The sequence below is a fragment of the Eumetopias jubatus genome, unplaced genomic scaffold (assembly GCF_037043125.1).
Source record: "Eumetopias jubatus isolate StellerSeaLion01/CBP00866 unplaced genomic scaffold, mEumJub1_p1.0 scaffold_4, whole genome shotgun sequence".
Taxonomy (NCBI): domain Eukaryota; kingdom Metazoa; phylum Chordata; class Mammalia; order Carnivora; family Otariidae; genus Eumetopias; species Eumetopias jubatus.
Genome location: NW_028274810.1, coordinates 47,380,420 through 47,399,952, shown reverse-complemented (window position 1 = coordinate 47,399,952; position 19,533 = coordinate 47,380,420). Strand labels below are relative to the sequence as shown.

General features: G+C 34.7%; 1 pseudogene; it reads right to left on the bottom strand.

Moving 5' to 3' along the window:
- Nucleotides 1-1,467: 1,467 nt before the first annotated feature.
- On the bottom strand, nt 1,468-2,154 carry LOC114208323 (acidic leucine-rich nuclear phosphoprotein 32 family member D-like; annotated as a pseudogene).
- Nucleotides 2,155-19,533: the final 17,379 nt, after the last annotated feature.

The window sequence follows — 19,533 nt, the reverse complement described above, 5'->3', positions numbered from 1 at the left end:
GGTACATTGATTAACTTGCATATTTTTTCAGGTAGTAGTTCTACAAAATATTTTGCCATTGCATAAAATAAGTCTTCAGATTTCTAGGTTGTAGTTTCTTTTCCGTGTTGTCTGCTTCCTTTCATTTTTGATAAAAAGATTTATTGAAATTTATCAAGGACAAACAGACATAAAGCTCAAAGTTTGGCTTTCTAAGGGGCAAGAGAAAAACCAGTGCAGATGTTCTTTTATACAGATGATACATGGGCTAGGAAATTACACGTCACTTCTAAAGCAATCCAGAAGAGCGACATGAAAACAAACCTGGACATTCACTAGGAATTTGCAGTCATTTTAGATTTCCACTAAATAAGGAAATATAATTTTGGGTTAGTTTTTCAAGGCTCGGGTGTATGAAAAACAAAAACAACAAAAAACTCAGTCAAAGGATGCCTTGGTCACTGTTCCTTAAGTGTCTGCCTTCAGCTCCTTGCTCAGCGGGGAGCCTGCCGCTCCTCCTGCTTGTACATTCTCTCTCTCTCTCTCTCTCTCTCTCTGACAAATAAATCTTAACAACAACAACAACAAAACAGTCAACATGCAGTAATGTCTCCTGCACTTAGGTTCGTAAAAATGGTCTAAGTACAGAAGTACATGTGGAAGAATTCCCTTGTCATTTTGTAAAACAAAATATTGTAATTTTTTTACAGAACAAGATAAGGCAGGTTTTTTTTTTTAAATCTTTTAAAGAGGTTGACGTTTGAGGGTTTGCTGCTGCTTCTTAAATTATGATGGCCAAATCCATTTTACTCATAACATTTAAGTAAGCTTGTTGTTTTCCATTCTCTGGTTCATAGCTCTGAAGAGTGACATCAGAGTCTTCTCCATTGAGCAAAGCCCACCACCATCTGTGAAGAGGGAAAGAAATGAGAGAGGGGGAATGTCTCCCCAGCCATTGCCAAAATAGGCCATTAGGTTGCTATTTACAAACCAGGGTACTAGATGCCTCTAGCAGGCCCAAGAAATGACTTCTTATGACTTCTGTCATAAGAACCAGAGGAAGAGGTAAGATGTGGCTCATGCTCATCCCCTTCTGGGCTTTGAGAAGCCAAACGGAGGCCAGGCATGACCTTTGAACCAATTCCGGAGACTCAGTAAATACCAGGAATTGTAAGGGCCCTCCAAACCATCCTCTGAGAGTAAGGAACAAATGCTCACTTGGTGATTACTCAGCTATTGCATTTATAGGGACTAAACCAGACACAAAGAAAAAGGGGGGGAATTAGTGGCAGTAAAAATAGTATTTTATTCCACCCCCTCCCGCCCTCCCTTCCCTCAAAACCCCCAGTACACTTTGCCTGTCTCGTTCCAACGGCAATGTTACCATCAGAAGAAAATAAGTTTCAGGGGGCAGGATTTCTGGAGAGGAGTGGTATGGGTAAAAACAGTCAAATCACAATAAGGTTTTTTTAAAATAGATTATTCCACTTAGTCATCGTCTTCTCCCTCATCCTCAAGTTCTCATTTTCGCTTCTGATCCAGCTTTTCTTCACCAACATCTTCATCTTCCTCCTCTTGTACTTCCCTGTGGTTATAACCTTCTTCCTCCTCCTCCCCTTCATCCTCCTAGTCTTCCACTACCTTAGCATCTTCCTCCTCCTCCTCCACCTCATCACGCTCCAGGCCTTCCACATAGCCCTCAGCATCTGAGCTGGGGACCTCCTTGTCATCCTGGTCATAGCCATTGAGAAACTGTGAGCTGCAGAAGGAGCTTGAACACATTTTCTTGATAATCGTTCAGACTGGTGACCTCACAACTGAAAAGGTCTAAACTCTTGAGGTTTTCTAACTTTCCCAGTGGCTCTACTGTGCAGAGGTCTTTAATTTTGTTGCCATTTAAGTATAGATGTATGAGGTTTGGACAGCTTTCTGCCAGTACTTCCAGGCCCCTGAGATTCTGTTATTGCTTACTTCAAGTTTAAGTTTAACTTTAGTCACTTTGCGTCTGAGGTGAGGCCTATGTTTTGTACTGAAGAACTACAGTTCTTCAAATTCATCTGTGAGTCTTTCCATTTTGCCTCCAATTGATGGGTAATTGTCCAGGACAAGCTCTTTCATATCATATCAGAGCCTCCTGTTCCCCAGCTCTAAATGAATCCATTTGTCCATGTCCATCTCTTGCACTCTTTCTCTGCAGTGGCTCCTGGCGCTGGTGGAATTCAATCAACCTGCTTCCTAATCATTATGACAAAACCATGCATTTTACATTTTTTACAGCAGCATTCCACTTTACAGCCTCAAAGCAGACCCCATGTGATATAATGACTAAATGAAATAGAAGGATATTCTTGTTCACTAGTTTAGGACAGGTCCAGAGCATGGTGCTAGGGGAACATTGCCCTACAAGAAGTTATTTAGAGACTCAGTTTGATGGCATCTTTGGATCTTAAACATGTGATTTCAGCGTTATCATCATCCATACTACTTAAAGAAACTGGGAGGGTTAAGATCATGGAGGGATTCTCATGGAAAATGTTCTGGGCTGTACTGAAAGTGACACATAATAATTTCCTAACATTTCATAGAGAGCATGCAGCCACATGATCACACTTACCTACAAAAGAAGCTAGGATATATAGTCTGTTGTAGCTAGGAAGAGTAGAATGGTTTTCATGGAAAGCCAGCAGTTTCTGTAATATGTTTTATCAAAGGAAACTTATAGTTAAAGTAACTAATTTGAGAAATGTTTCTAGGATTAGATGTAAATTATATGGCATTATTAAGTGTTCAAGTAATATTGTGTTAATATCTATATGATTATTTTTTCCAACTGAGGCTTTAATCAAGGTCCAAGTTAATGAATTCTGTAATATGTTGTTATGCATCATATACAGATATCAAATGCCTGACTATCACATTCAAATTTCTCTGTGCATGAAATAGAGGAGAGGAGGTCGGATTATGCAATGACAGATACCTAATGTAAACATGCTATTTATTTGAAATAAGATACAACTTTACCTTTTCTTTATTCCACTTACAATAAATTCCAAATAAATCTAATTCTTAAAGTAAAAGTATAACTTATATGTTTTGTTAGAGAATAAGGGGACATATTTTTGTAATCTTTAACTGGGAAAACTCTGAGCATATGTGAAATTAGTACTCGACAAACACAAAACTTTTATATTAAAATCAGTGAATGTTATCAAGTCTGGCAAACAGTAAAAATGGAGTACATAAAAGTGTATACTCTCAGAAACCTGTGGGACATCCTCAAGTATACTAACATGTACAATAAGAGATCCAAAAGAGAAGAGAAAGGAGCAGAATGAATATTTGATAAAGTAACACAGCTTCCCAAATCTGATTAAAAAACATTAATATGTACATCCAAGAAGCTCAATGAACTTCATGGAATATAAAGTCAAAAGTATCCATACCTAGACACGTCATATCAAACTATCAAAAGCCAAAGACAAAAGATGGAAAGCAGCTAAAGAAAAATAACCTATCACTTACAGTATATATTTAATAAGATTAACAATACTTTTTTTTTTAAAGATTTTATCTGAGAGAGAGAGAATGAGAGAGAGAGAGCACGAGAGGGAAGAGGGTCAGAGGGAAAAGCAGACTCCCTGCCGAGCAGGGAGCCCGATGTGGGACTCGATCCCAGGACTCCAGGATCATGACCTGAGCCCAAGGCAGTTGCTTAACCAACTGAGCCACCCAGGCACCCCAACAATACTTTTTTTTAAAGATTTTTTTTACTTATTTGACAGAGAGAGACACGGTGAGAGAGGGAATACAAGCAGGGGGAATGGGAGAGGGAGAATCAGACTTCCTGCTGAGCAGAGAGCCCAATGTGGGGCTCGATCCCAGGACCCTGGGATCATGACCTGAGCCGAAGGCAGATGCTTAACGACTGAGCCACCCAGGTGCCCCAACGATACTTTTTTCATCAAAGGGAATGGATGCTAGGAGATAGTGGGATAACACATTCAAAGTGCTGAAAGATAAAGAATGTAAACCAAAAGTTCTGTATCCAGCACAACTGTTTATCAATGACAAAATAGAAATTAAGACTCTCTGAGATAAACGAAGCTGAGAGAATTTATCATTAGCAGACCCACACTAAAAGATATACTGAAAGGAGTCCTTCAGATTGTAATGACATGACACTAGATGATAATTTAAATCCATACAGAGAGGAGCACCTGGGTGACTCAGTGGGTTGAGTATCCAACAGTTTGTTTTGGCTTCGGTCACCATCTCAGGGCTGTGGGATTGAGCCTTGCATCGGGCTTCATGTTCATCATGGAGTCTGCCTGTCCCTCTTCCTCCCCCTCTGACCCTCTCCCCCTACTCACTCACACATGTGCTCTCTCTTTCAAATAAATTAAAAAACAATTTTAAAAAATCCATACAGAGATAAAGAGTACCAATAAAGGTAACTAGACAGGAATATATAAAAGATAGTATAAATGTATTTTTGTTTTTAACTGCTGTAATCCTATCTTAAAGACAACTGCATGAAATAATGCTTATAAAACTGTTGATTAATTTATGATGTATAAGGATATAATTTGTATGACATTAATAGCATAAAAGAAGAGTGGAGGGAGATATATTGAAGCAAACTTTTATAATCCATTAATGTGTTAAAATCTGAAGCTGATTATTTTAAGTTAATATGGTGATTGTAATTCACAAAGAAAATGCTAAGAAAGCACCTCAAAATAAAAGATAAAACAAAAATTAAAATGGCAATTGTAAAATAGCTATTTAACACAAAAGAAGGCTGTACTGTGGGAATAAAGGAATGGAAAGTTTATAAAACATAAAAATGGCAAAATGTCAGACATAAATATTATCAGTGATTATGTTAATTGACTAACCATTCCAATCAAAAGAGAGAAAAAAATGATCAAATTATACTGCCTAAAGGAGACATTCTCTAGTTTCAAAGTAAAAGAATGGAAATAGAGATCTCATTGAAATAGTAACTAAAAGTGAGTTGGAGTACCTCTACTAGACAAAAACAGAATTAAGACAAATTTCTAAAGATAATAGAGATAATAAGGGCATTTTATAATAACAAATATTAATACATATGCACCTACCAAAAGGGGTCCAAAATATATGAAGGAACAGAGGGGAGAGATAGATGAACAAGAATACTTGGAGATTTCAATACCCAATTTCAATAATGAATAGAAGAACAAGGCAAAAATTTCACAAAGAAACAGAAGATGTGAACATTATAAACCAACTACACCTAACAAATATTTATGGAATGCTAGGCCCCCAAACAGCACAATATACATTCTTAAGTACATAAGGAATGTTGTCCAAAATAGACATGGTTAGGGCACAAAACATAATATTCAAATAATGAATTTTGTAATAATTTTTAAATTATTACAATAAACTTTAAATGTAATACATTTTAAAGATTTGAATAATATAAATATCCTCTCTTCCCAATGAAATGAAATTAAAAATCAATAACATAGAGATATTCAAAAATGTGGACATTTCACAACACATGCCTTAAGCAATGTGTCAAAGACAAAATCATAAGGGAAAATAGAAAATACAATTAGATGAATAGAGACAAAAACAACACTAGCTCTTATGGAATGCAGCAGAAGTATTGCTTGGCAAAAAATTTAAACCTGTAAACACCTATATTCAAAAGGGAGAAAGATCCCCAATTCGATAATTTAAACTTCCATCTTAGGAAAATAGAAGAGCAAACTAAATCAAAAGTAGGAGTAAATAATAATAATAATAATAATAATAGTGAATAATGTGAATAATAATAATGATAAGGGCCAAAATAAACAGAAAAATAGAGTCAATGAAACTAAATATTAGTTCTTCGAAGATCAACAAAATTTAGAAACCTTTAGCCAGACCAAGAAAAGGGGAGAGAAGATTCAAACCACCAAAATTAGGAGTGAAGGGCGATATCACTACTGAGCTTATAGAAGAGCAAAGGGAAATAAGGAACAATATAGATTGCATGCCAACAAATTATATAACCTAGATCAAATGGACAATTCCTAAAAATACACAAACTAATAAAACTGACTCAAGAATAAATAGAAAATCTGAAATAACCTGTAACCAGTAAAGATACTGAATTAGTAATAAAACATCAACTAATGAATAGTAAAAAATAAAATAGATATTGAAGTAGTAATAATAAAATTAGTAATCAGTTCCCGATGGCTTCGCAGGTGAATTTTATTATTTTTATTTATTTTTTTCTAAAGATTTTATTTATTTGAGAGAGAGAGAATGAGAGATAGCACGAGAGGGAAGAGGGTCAGAGGGAGAAGCGGACTCCCCGCTGATCAGGGAGCCCGATGTGGGACTCGATCCGGGGACTCCAGGATCATGACCCCAGCTGAAGGCAGTCGCTTAACCAACTGAGCCACCCAGGCGCCCTGCAGGTGAATTTTATTAAAAATTTAAGGAATAATTAACACCAATCCTTCACAAAGTCTCTGAAAAAGTAGAAGAGGGAGTTAATACTTTCCAACTCAGTGTATATGGAAACTATAAAGTATTATCGAAAAACAAGAAAGGGACGCCTGGATGGCAAAGGTGATTAAGCATCTGACTCTTGGTTTTGGCTCAGGTCATGATCTCAGGGTCATGAGATTGAGCCCTGCATCTGGTTCGGTGCTCAGCCAGGGAGTCTGCTTCTCTCCCTCTGCTCCTCCCCCTCGCTCGCTTGCTCTCTCTCAAATAAATTTTAATAAAAATTAAGAAAGACCTAAATAAATGAAAAATAGTCCATATACATGGATTATAACAATTAATATTGTTAAGTTGGCAACACTCCCCAAACTGATTTACAAATTTAGTGTAATCGTCTGTCAAAATCCCATCTTCTTTTTTATTTTTCAGATATCAAGATGATCCTAAAATTCATATGGAAATGAAAAAAGCCTAGGATAAACAAAACAATCTTGGGGAAAAAAAAGTTGGGGAATTCACACTTAAAAACGCAATATTAGGCTATAGTAATCAAGATAGTGTGGTACTGACAGGAATATAGACACATAATTAATGAAATAAAATTAAGAGTCCCACTAATAATCACTTGCACTTATAGTCAATTGATTTTCAACACAGGTGCTGATAAAATGTAGTGGGGGAAATAGTATTTTTGACAGCGGTTTTAGATGCAAGTGAATGCAGTTGAACCCCAACATCAGACCTTTTACAAAATTTAAGTCAAAATATAGATGTAAGTTAAAAGTCAAAGCTCTAAAACTCTTAGAAGTAATTCTTACAAGAAATTAGATAAGAAACAAAAAGCACAAGTGAAAAATTGATTTCATCAAAAATTTAAAAAAAAAATGTACTTCAAAGGATACTACTAAGTGAAAAGATAACCCACAGAGTGGGGTAAGATATTTGCAAATCATGTGTCTGAGAAAAGGCTTGAATCTAGAATAATATATATAAAAACTAATACAACTCAACAATGAAAAGACAACCCAATACAAAATGAGAAAATTCTTGAATAGACATTTTCCAGTGATAATATACAAATGGCCAATAAGCATATGAAAAGATGCTGAACACATTAGTCATTAGGGAAATGCAAGTCAAAAGCACAATTGCATAACACTCCCTTCCCAGTAAGATGGAAATAACAAGTTGTAAAAATGTGGAAAACTGAAACTCTCATACATTGTTGATAAGAAATCCAAAATGTTAGTTACTTTGTAAAACAGTTTGGGAATTCTTCAAAATATTAAAAATAAAGGTACCATTTGACCCAGCAATTCCACTTCTAATTATACATATAAGAGAATTTAAAACATATATACACATAAAATTTGTTCATGAATGTTCATAATAGTATTATTCATAATAGCCAAAAACAAACAAAACACTAGAAAAAACTTGAAGGTCCATCAACTAATGAATTAAAAATATGTGATGTATCCATATAATGGAATATTAGCCATCAACATGAACCATGATAGATACTACAACAACATAGGTAAGCCTTGGAAAAACATGTTCATTGAAATAGGCAACTCCCTAGAGATAGATATTATATTTGTTTTTGCCAGGAACTGGGGAGAAGGTGAATGGAGAATGACTGCTAATGGCTGCAGGATTTCTTTTTTTTTTTTTTTTTAAGATTTTATTTATTTATTCGACAGAGAGAGACACAGCGAGAGCAGGAACACAAGCAGCGGGAATGGGAGAGGGAGAAGCAGGTCTCCCGCTGAGCAGGGAGCCTGATGTGGGACTCAATCCCAGGACCCTGGGATCATGACCTGAGCCAAAGGCAGACGCTTAACGACTGAGCCACCCAGGCGCCCTGGCTGCAGGATTTCTTTTAGGATGATGAAATGTTTTAAAATTAGTGGTTGTAGTTGCACAATTCTGAATATATTAAAAACCACTTGTTTATACTCTAAAATAACAGTGTTATGTGAATTATGTCTCAATAAAGTTATTAAAGAAATTATAAAGTATTTTCTGTTCTATTTAGTATCTAGTCTTCAATTTTTGATCAAACCATTTCTCCCTTCTCTATGAGCCTCATTATGCTCTCCCCTCCTTTCTCAGATTTAAATATCATTGTCCATTATTAGAATGCCCTCAACTCTCCCACTCTTTTCTACCTTCCACTCATGCTCTAGACTGGCAAAGTCCAAATCCTGTTTGCAGCCAGCTCTACACAAACTCTACACCTGCCCTGTGAGAGCCCAATACTTGTGCATAAAAACACACAGGCATGCTTCTTGAGATAACTTTAAATTGATGACTATAAACCTTAAATAGCTTTCAGGGTTGTCCAGTAATTCTCCTGCTTGCTAGATGAATCTACTCTTTCATTTCTGAGGAAACTATTTAACACTTCTCTCTCCTTATGACTCTGATAATCTCCCTTTCTTCACATTGTAATGAAGACCTTCTTATTTCACTAAGAAAATAGATGCTAGCAAAAGAGCATTTGCCTGTGCTTTCACCACCAAATCTACCAACTTCCTTGTACCTGTAACCACATACTCTCCATTTCTAGATACAATGGGTCAAATGTGAACACTCCTGTTTGCACTGAATCCCAATCTTTTCACTTAATTAAGGGATTTCCCGCCACATTTTTCTCAGCAATTTTTCTCTTATTTGACTAAACCCAAACATTTACAAACGCAGAACAACTACTACCTTAGAAATGTTAAAATTCTCCCTAGATGATAGATCTCCCTTCTGCATTTGCCCCCTCCCTTACAGAAAAGTTTCCTCAGCTTTTCTGTAGTTACATTTTTAGTTTCTATTCACCCATTCTTTGTTGAATCCACTTCAATTAGGTAGTCGTTTTCTAACCCAGCTGCCTCAGTAAAATGATCTTGTCAAGATTTCTGATGACTCCCACATTGCTGAAGCTGGTGAATAATTCAAAGTCATCATCTTTCTAGACTTGTGACTTGGATTTAACACAACTTATTGCTCCCTCAGTCTTTACTCGATTTTCCTTCGGCCTTCTGAAACTTTAGGCCTCTTGTTTTTCTGGCCACCTCACTGCTGCTTCTCAACCTCCTCTGCTATATCCTTATCACTCAGACCTTTAAATAATTTAGTACCTTGGGGCTCAGATTTTAGATCTTTTTGTCTAATATAAATCTGTAGGTAATTTAATTTAGCCCTATGACTTTAACATCTCCAGGTTGATGGCTAACTTGATTTCATTGCTAGCCCCAACCATTTCACTGAATTCCAGACTTGTATATCCTCCTGACCATTTGGTCTTTCTGCTTGGATGTTTAATAGGCATCTGAGACTTAACATATTCTGAATCAAACTTTTGAATTTTAATTCTCTGCACCCCCTCCAAATGTGTTTTCTCCAAACAGCTTCTCTCTCATTGGTCTCAACTGTATATATTATTCATTCAGGCCTGTATTAAAATTCTCCAGAGAAACAGAACAAAATATCTTATATATTTTTATGTATTTCTTTATTGTATTATTATTATATAAATAATCATTACATTATATATATAGTCTTTTTGTGTGTGTATATATATATGTGTGTGTGTGTATATATATATATATATATATATATATATATATATATGACATACCTGTATAAATTAAGGAATTGGCTCACGTTGGGGCTCAGAAGTTCCAAAATCTGTATTTGGCAGGCTGGAGACCCACAAGAGACAATGGTGGAAGTTGCAGTCTGAAAGCTGGCAGACTTGGGACCCAAGAGATAATTTTTCAGTTTGTGTCTAAGGACAGGAAATAGAACTCAGATCCAGCAGTCAGCCAGGAGGAGTTAACTCTTACTCAGCCTTTTTGTTCTATTTATGTCTTCAATCAATTAGATGAGGCCTACACACACTAGTGGGGGCAATCAGCTTTACTCAAACTATTGATTTAAATGTTAATCTCATCCAGAAACAACTTTACAGACTCAACTAGAATAATGTTTGACCAAATGTCTGGGGACCCTTTGGCTCAGTAGGGTTAACACATAAAATCAATCATCATAAATCCTTCATCTTGGAATCTTATCTGACTCCTCTCTTTTTATCACATGCACATCCAGTACATCAGCAAATTTTCTCAGGACTATTTATTCCATATATTCCTACTTCTCATAAATTCCAGCAGAATAGCTTAAGTCAAGCCACCTTCGTTTTTTATTTGATTATGGCAGTAGTCTCCTACTTGATCTCTCTGTTTCCACTATCATTCTGTAGTTTCTTTTCACAGTTCTCAGTGTTTCTTTGAATATATAGCTGGACTCTTGATTGCCTTTCTGAACATATTTCCTAACACTCTCCCTATCATTCATTTCACTACAGCTTCATTGGCCTCCTTGCTGCATCTCAACATCATGTAGGTCATTGGAGTTCAGTAGTCCTCCCTTAACCATGATTTTACTTTCCATGGTTTCCATGGTTTCAGTTACCCATGCTCAACTGGGTTCAAAAGCAGATGATCCTCCTGATTGTCAGATGATCAGTAGTAGCCTAATGCTGTCACAACTCCCATGTCATTCACCTCCACTCATCTCATCATATAGGCATTTTTTTTTTTTTGTCTCACATCATTACAAAAAGGAGGGTAAATACAGTACAATGAAATATTTTGAGAGAGAGACATTCACATGACTTATATTTTTATATTTGTTCTATTATTGGTTATTGTTAATCTCTTCCTGTCCCTAATCCCTCCCCACCTGTATAAATTAAACTTTATCATAGGTATGTACACGTGAGAAATGAACATAGTATATATAGGGTTTGGTACTGTTCATGGTTTCAGGGATCCACTGGGGGTCTTGGAACATATCCCCTACAGGTAAAGGGAGGCTACTATGCTTTTCTCTGTAGCTAAAATGATCTCTTGTCGGATACTCCCATCTTGATCTTCATTTTATTCTGTTCTGCATAAATATCACCTCCAAGAGATTAGTCTAAAACTAGTCACTCTTTTCCCGTTAATGTTACCTAGTTTTATTTTCTTTCATAACATTTGTTATCACCTAACCCATTACTTTATTCCTTACTATGTTTCTCTCTCACAAGAAGAAAGCATTGAGTGCATGAACTTGGTCTATTTTGGTAATTTCTATATTCTTAATACTTAGTCTAGCATTGTATATTGAATTATATCCTGAATATTTTATGTTAAATTTATTATCAGAAAAAAAGAATGTATTATCTAAACTTTCTTAATACACCACTCAATTTAAATACTTACATATTTGTATTTTTACTGTTTTGACATTGTAACTACACAGTAAAATTTTGTGCTATGTAAGAACTGGGAACATGATTTATACATGTATGGTGCCCCTATATTAGCATCTTATATGTGTATGAACTTCTAAATAATGACTAGCTGAATTTAATAATAAATAGAATACATTGATGAAAAGTACTCTAGAAGATGATCACAAATGCCTATAAAAATCCAATTATTGAGATACCTGCATGGCTTGGCAACTGACTCTTGATTTGGGGTTGTGAGATCAAGACCTGCATCAGGTTCTGTGCTGGGTGTGGAGTCTGCTTGGGATTTTCTCTCTCTCTCCCTCTGCCCCTCCCCTCTCCCTCTCTAAAAATAAACCAGTTATTATTTTTAATTCTAATCTGATTTATAAAATTAGTTCTTTAATTTTTTGGTGACAATGCTTGCTCATAATCACAACCACAAAGTAAATATGAGAATATAAGTGACTCGAATACAAAGAACAATTTCTTCACTTGACAATTTGTAATAGTTCAAGGAGAAGCTGGTGTAAAGATTACATTGTTTAGGGAAAATTTTATTTATTAATAGTCTAAATGTCTGAAGGAAGTTGTAATGGTTAATGAAGTAATGCATTAAATGTGCTCAAATAACTTACTGGTTCCTAACTAATTAGTATACTAGTGAACAAGTTTCTTCTTTGTAAACTAGTCCATCAAGAAATTTTATTTTGCACTATTTTATCTGACTCAATGGGATTGCAACACAAGTCTTTAATTCTGAATCTCTTAAAAAATGTCTTGTAAAAAAAACCTTCTTAGAATGGAGGTGTGCCTGGCTGGCTCAGTAGAGTGTGAGACTCTTGATCTCAGGGTTGTGAATTTGAACCCCATGTTGGGTGTGGAGCCTACTTAAAAAAAAATCTTGGAATGGAAACCAGCAATCTAAAGATTGAATTTTCTCTTATTTTCCATTAATCGGAGAATATTTTTTCTTCTTTAGGAGTTAAAAAATAAGCAGGTAATGAACTAAATTTAAAAAATGCAAGTATCTTTTAAATAAGATGTGAGGTTTACTTTTTAGTTCCTAAACTGAAAAAAAACTTTGATTTATATACATAATATTATATTATTATTTATACGTATTAAAATGTATATAATTGATGGTATTACATAATATATATATTACTATATATTTGTTATTTATATTTACTCAGTAAAGTGAGATTTTCTAATCAGAGTAAAGTGGCATGGTAAGTTATAAATATATTTGGATGAATGTTTTTAATAAAAGTATTTATTAAGACACAATCCATTAAAAGAACACTTACATGGTTGTCTTACATTATGTCATTGATTTTTATTTCATGCATGATTCAAGGTGAGAATTATTCTTTATAAAAGTACTTTCATTTCTAAGCTTTGATAATGCAGTCTTTTTTGCTTATTTGTATGGTTTGGAATATTTCACATGTATAAGCTTTACATGTCCTAGTAACTATAACATTGAAATGGATAAACATAATTAGCATAATGGTAGACATTTAAGGGTTTCAGTATGTAAACACCATTTCCTTTTCTGATAAGTTACTTTTTTTTTTTTAAGTTTTCTGACAAAATAATAGGCCAGGTTTTTTTTTTTAACTGAAAATTTAAAGATCTGAACATGTCAACATCAAGTATGTCATTGGTAATATCATTACAAGGATTTAAAATGAAATACAAAATTAAGCTCTCTCATGTAATTTAAGAATCAATTGACAGGCTCACCAAAGTTTATATCCTCATATTAAAGAGTTGTTTAAAACACACACACACACACACACACACACACACACACACACACACACACCCCTTCTATTCTGGTAACAAGATGCTTACACATAAAATGTAAAATAGAGAATTAAGACAAATTTCTGGGTAATGCAACCCTAAATAACAACCTTAACTGTCTAGAGAATTGTCTCAATTTTCCACTTTACTTTGTGTGTGAGACTACATCTCAAATAACAGCCTTAGAAAGAAAACCTGTCACAGAGTTTGCAATTTTTGTAAGGTCAGACTGTGAAAATCTCACCTTCTCAGGTAAATCACGGACACAAAGCAATTGCCCTTTAGAATTGTCCAACACCTAGCCCATTGTGTGCAAATGTGGATTGATTATTAATGAAAATGACATATACTCTGCCGTACCAGTTTGAAAAAGAATAATTGCCTACAACACATTGATTTTTAGTTTTTTTAGTATTTTTCTCTCCTCTTACCAGGACATGAAATAATAGCCTATTTATCTCTTTATCCTTGGTTCCTTGAATAGTTTGAATATAGACTAACTTTAAGAAATAACATTTTTAAAGATGAATATATAAGTGAAGGAAAGAAAAAATGACATGTAGAGAAACCAGCCTATAAAGCATTGATACTAAACAAACTGTATTCCTGAGCCTCTGTCAATAAACTATAAGAGAAAGGATTAATATATTTCCTCTGAAGATTTTAGTGATGAAAGTAGATGGCCACAAATAGACTGAATTGATTTGTTATCATTTTGAAAAGCATGTCATACTGAACATTTCATAAAATAGATCTTCGAATTTAGAAATTGAAATTAATAGTAAAAATGAAAACACTAGTAAAACAATTAGGGAGCCAATGTACATCATTTACATTAATTATCAGTAAATAAGACTATCCTTGCTATTGTTGATGTTGATTACTTTTAGGTTGCTAACCACACTAGTCATATTTTAGTATTTACATGGATGTTTAAGCATCATTTTGCCGCAATGAATCAAGAGAACAAATGACAATAAGCAGAAAGCTAATTAATTAACATACTTATCTCAAACCTACCTGTTCAGCCATATTCCTAATAAGCTGGCAGCTTTTTGATTATAAGACAAACCAAGAAAACCTACCCTTTAAACTGCTTTTATAACTCTCACTTTTCTGTCTCAACATCTATAAATGGACAACAGAAACTACAAAAGTATAAATAGTTTCACAGCTTTAATCTTGAGTAAAACATAATATAGCTGTTGTTTTCTAATTATAAAAGTAATTCATGTCCATTGTAGAAAATTCATGAACATTGTAGAAAATTCTGAAACAAAAAGTAAACACCATACAGTATCTAAAGATAAGCATTATTAACATTAGAATTATGCATGCACAGAAACATACATACATACGTCTGAAATAAGATTGCTATCTTCATGCATGACTGATTTGGAAATACACTTTTATCACTTGAAAAATATATATAGTTTGTTTCTAGTTAAGATGAAGTAAAAAACTGGTTTCACCCTCCCATCCTAAACAACTAAAAAAAAAAAAAAAACCCTGACAAAATACAGGGGGTTTCCCCTGCTATCCAAAAGTAGAGCATTTCTATGAATGTTTTGCAAGCCAAAATAGTGTAAAACAAAAAAGCAATTTCCATGAATTTACAGGGAAAACATTCAGAGTGTTCCCAGACCCTAAACAAAATAACCTCTCTTAAGCTTTTCTGATAACTAGGATCTAGCTTGCTAACAGTTGCACAAAATAAATCAAGATAAAACACAGATGCTCACAAACACAACTGAACTATGTTGGCTTGCTACTGAGATACTGAGTGTAGTTCTCTGGGAAGAAGCTTGGCTGTGACTCTCTCACTACTCAGGGTGTACACTGACTCTAAAAGAGCTTGCTGCAAAACAAGTACTAAATACTTTTAGCTTTTTGTCCTTTTTGTGTAAAGGCAAAAATCCTCTTTGTATTTCTTTTGGTTAGTGAAAACAGGTACTAATGTACATCTTTTGTAAAAGTGAAGGATACCTTTATAGGAAACAATGACAGGCTAGACGTGGGTCATCTGGCAATGAAGAACAGTGATCCATGAGAGACAAAAAAAATAGACAAGTCCCTAATACTGCCCCAACTTAATGCCTGGAGAAAGATTCCAGGTTGCAATGTAAGGAGAGGTAATCCAGTCAGAAACCGGCAGCATCCTTGAGTTGAGAAAATAGATACGGATTCTGGAAAAGATAAAGCCACTGGAATTTGAAAGCCAGAACACCAGAGAGGAGAGGGTGGCATAGAAGAGAGAACTCTGGAGATCTACTGAGGATCTCTCTTGAACATTCTTTTGAAATGCATCCAGTTGACCCATGTGAGGAAATTATCCAAGCCTAAGGAAAGATCACTTGAAAAGATTAGAGGAAACAGTGCCTGCAGTGCTGTTTTAGTCTAAGCCTAGAAGTAGTACCTGTCTCAGCCAAATTGGAAGACCTCACAATTCATGGGGATTGGTTTAGAATGCCTCAAAAGTTGGCAAAAATTAGCCCTATGTTTCTTTGGTCCTATTAAAAAATTTAAAAAGCAAGACCAGAAAGGATAAAACTGCTTTCAAGAAATAATCATATTCCAAAACCTGTAGAATATAGAATACAAAAATATCCAAGACACAAGATAAAATTCATAATGCTTGGCATCTAATAAAATTACCCAACATGAACAAAACACATATCGAGGAGAAAAATCAATCAAATCCCTGTGGTCAAAAGTCTAGAGGATAAGTTACACATATTAGTTCAAGACAGGGAGTATATAGAACATGACCAAATGGAAGTTTTAGAGATGAAAACTTTAATGCCTGAGATGAAAATTACAGTAGATGGCATTATCAGCAGATTCAACAGTGCAGAAGAAAAGATTAGTGTACATGAAGATACAGCAATAGAAACTATTCAAAATGAAGCACAGACAGAAAAAAGATGGCAGAAAATGAACCACCAAGGAATCGTGGAGCAATTTCAAATTTGGCCAAATAAATGTGTAGCTGTTTTTCCTAAAGGGGAGGAAAACTGAAAACTAAGAATATTTGATGAAATAATGGCTGAAGATATTTTATATTGGAGGAAACCATAAACCTACAGATCCAAGAAGTTAAATGAGAAATCTGAAGCACTAGAAATATGAAAAAAAATTACAAAAGACACATTATAATCACATTGCTTAAAACCAGTTATAAAGAGAAAATCTTAAACCAGAGAAAAGACATATTATGCGTACAGAACCAAAGGATGACAGCACCTTTCTCACTGGAAACAATGGAAGTGAGAAGACAATAGAATAACATCTTTGAAGTACTGGGGGAAAAAAAAAAAATCTGTCAACCTCGAATACTAAACCAGGCAGAAGTGTCATTCAAAAATGAAGAGGAAATAAAGATTTTTTCAGACATATAATAGGTAGACTTCATCACTAGAAATCCTGCAATATAAAAAATGTTAATGGAGGTCCTTCAAGTGGAAGCACTATAGTACAAAATGGAAACCTGAATCTACACACAGGAATAAAGAGCCCTAGAGAAGGTAACACCATTTGTAAATATGATTTTTCTTACTACTTAATTTACTTTAGAAGATAGTTGAATGTTCAGTGTAAAAATAATAGCAGTACAGGGTGTCTGGGTGGCTCAGTTGGTTAAGCAACTGCCTTCAGCTCAGGTCATGATCCTGGAGTCCCGGGATCGAGTCCCACATTGGGCTCCCTGCTCAGCGGGGAGTCTGCTTCTCTCTCTGACCCTCTACCCTCTTGTGCTCTCTATCTCTCATTCTCTATCTCTCAAATAAATAAAATCTTTAAAAAATAATAATAATAATAGCAGTACGTTGAGAGGTTTATAGTATGGGCAAAAGTAAAATGTATACCAATAACTCAAAATCCAGAAGTGGAGAAATAAATATACTATTGTAAAGTTTTATACAATGTGTAAAGTAATTTAATATCATTTACAATAGACACTGATAAGAAAAAAATTATAAATTCGAAAGTCATCTCAAATGAACAAATGCAAAAACAGAGTAATAGCTAACAGTTCAACAAAGGAGCTATAACAGGTTCACACACACACAAAAGAGTTAATCCAAAAATAGAACATAAAAAATAACAAGGAATCAATAGGAAATAGAAACAAAAACAGATCTGACACAATCATATTAAATATAAATGGTTGAAACACCCTTATTTCTCTAACCACCAGCTATTGAAAGATTTATGTTAAATTATCCTAACACATTTGGAGTTTTAAAATTTTCTTCTATTTATGAGAGTTTGCTTTATAATGAGAGTTTCCTTTATAATTTGTGTTCTTTGTTCATCCTAGTTCATTACAATTCACGATTGATTTTGTGCCATCATTGATCAACCTATTCATTTTAATATTTGTGTAAATACACAGTAAAATGTTTATTGGTGTGCATTCTATATATTTTAATACAGGTATAGACATACAGAATCATCATCATCACCCCACAAACTCCCTCATGCTATCCCACCAAACTTAACCCTAGAGAGCTGTTGATCTGTTTTCACCCTAAACAGATTATATAGAAGAAAAGTCAAGGAAGAGTTTGTTTATTTGTGATACAATCTATTGCAACATGTTTATTTGTAGTTTGGAATAATTCGGTGTTGAGAGTAAAACTAGGGAAACATATGTCAACTGAAAGAAAACCAACCTCAATGTAGGTTAGTAAACACTTCATAAGTTGTTTTACTATATAGCCTAGGAAACAGTCTTTCAGATTGACCTGAAGAACTGCTCTGAAGCTTGTTAGCTACAGGAGATTATATATACAATAGGGAAGGGGTATACATGCTTGTGAGCAATTCTCCATATTATTTGTGTATCACAATGTATAATGTTATGGTTGTCAAAAGTAAGGCTTGCTGGTGTCCCTGAGTGGCTCAGTTGGTTATGCATCTAGCTCTTGATTTCAGCTCAGGTCATGATCTCAGGATTGTGAGAAGGAGCCATGCATTGGGCTCTGTGCTGGGCATGGAGCTTACTTAAGGTTCTCCTTCTCCCTCTTCCTTCACTCCCTCTCTAAAATAAATATGTAAATAAATAAGGTTTACTGATTTCCCCCATAGACATGAGAAAAACCCTTAGGTCATCTTAATACATTATGTTTCTATAAAATCTGATTGTTTAAGAATATTGCTTGCATGCCCTCGCTTAACTGGTTTTCTGGCTCTTCCTGTTTTAATTCCTCCTTGAGGTCACTTGAGATGGTCACAGAAGGCTGACTGACATCACTTGCCTACTGAAATTTTAGTGTACAAATAAATAGAGGAGAGAGAGAAAAGGGGGAAATATGCAAAAGTGAATGACAATTGCTGGAATAGGTTACATAGGTTTATATCTGGGAACAAGTAGAAGTCAGAGTTTAGATATGAGCCCATACAAATCATCCATAGTAGTAGAATAGACAGAATATATGGATATAGATTCATGGATCAATGTTCAGCGTCAATTAAAAAAATATAAAGAAATAAACTTCACCTAGCATATTTCAAAGTGGAGGAATATAGCACAATTACCTACACCCAAATATCACTCCCATTTCTTGGCATTTGTTAAAAATAGGAAGTTTTATATGTAAATTATTCATTTTATCTCTGTTATATATGTATATATTATACTTTTATCTATTATAAAATCTGTCTAGTTATAGCACTTTTCTTCTGGAGAATATAATGTATTCCTTGCCTGTCCTTCATTTTTTCCCTGGGATCTATAGTTACTAAGTAGCAATAGAAAGATGGAATAAATATAGTACCATTTCAGAAAGTACAATTTGTCATCTGTGCAAGAGAGGTTTTTTTTTGTTTTGTTTTTTAGGTAGAGGGTCTGGATCTCTGACACTATGGGCATACTTCAGGGGATAGGTGCAGAATTATCTACTAATCCAGGTGGTTGAGATTCCTTTGTTCACTAAGATGAAGTTTGGATAGGGCACTGATGGTTCAGTCTCATT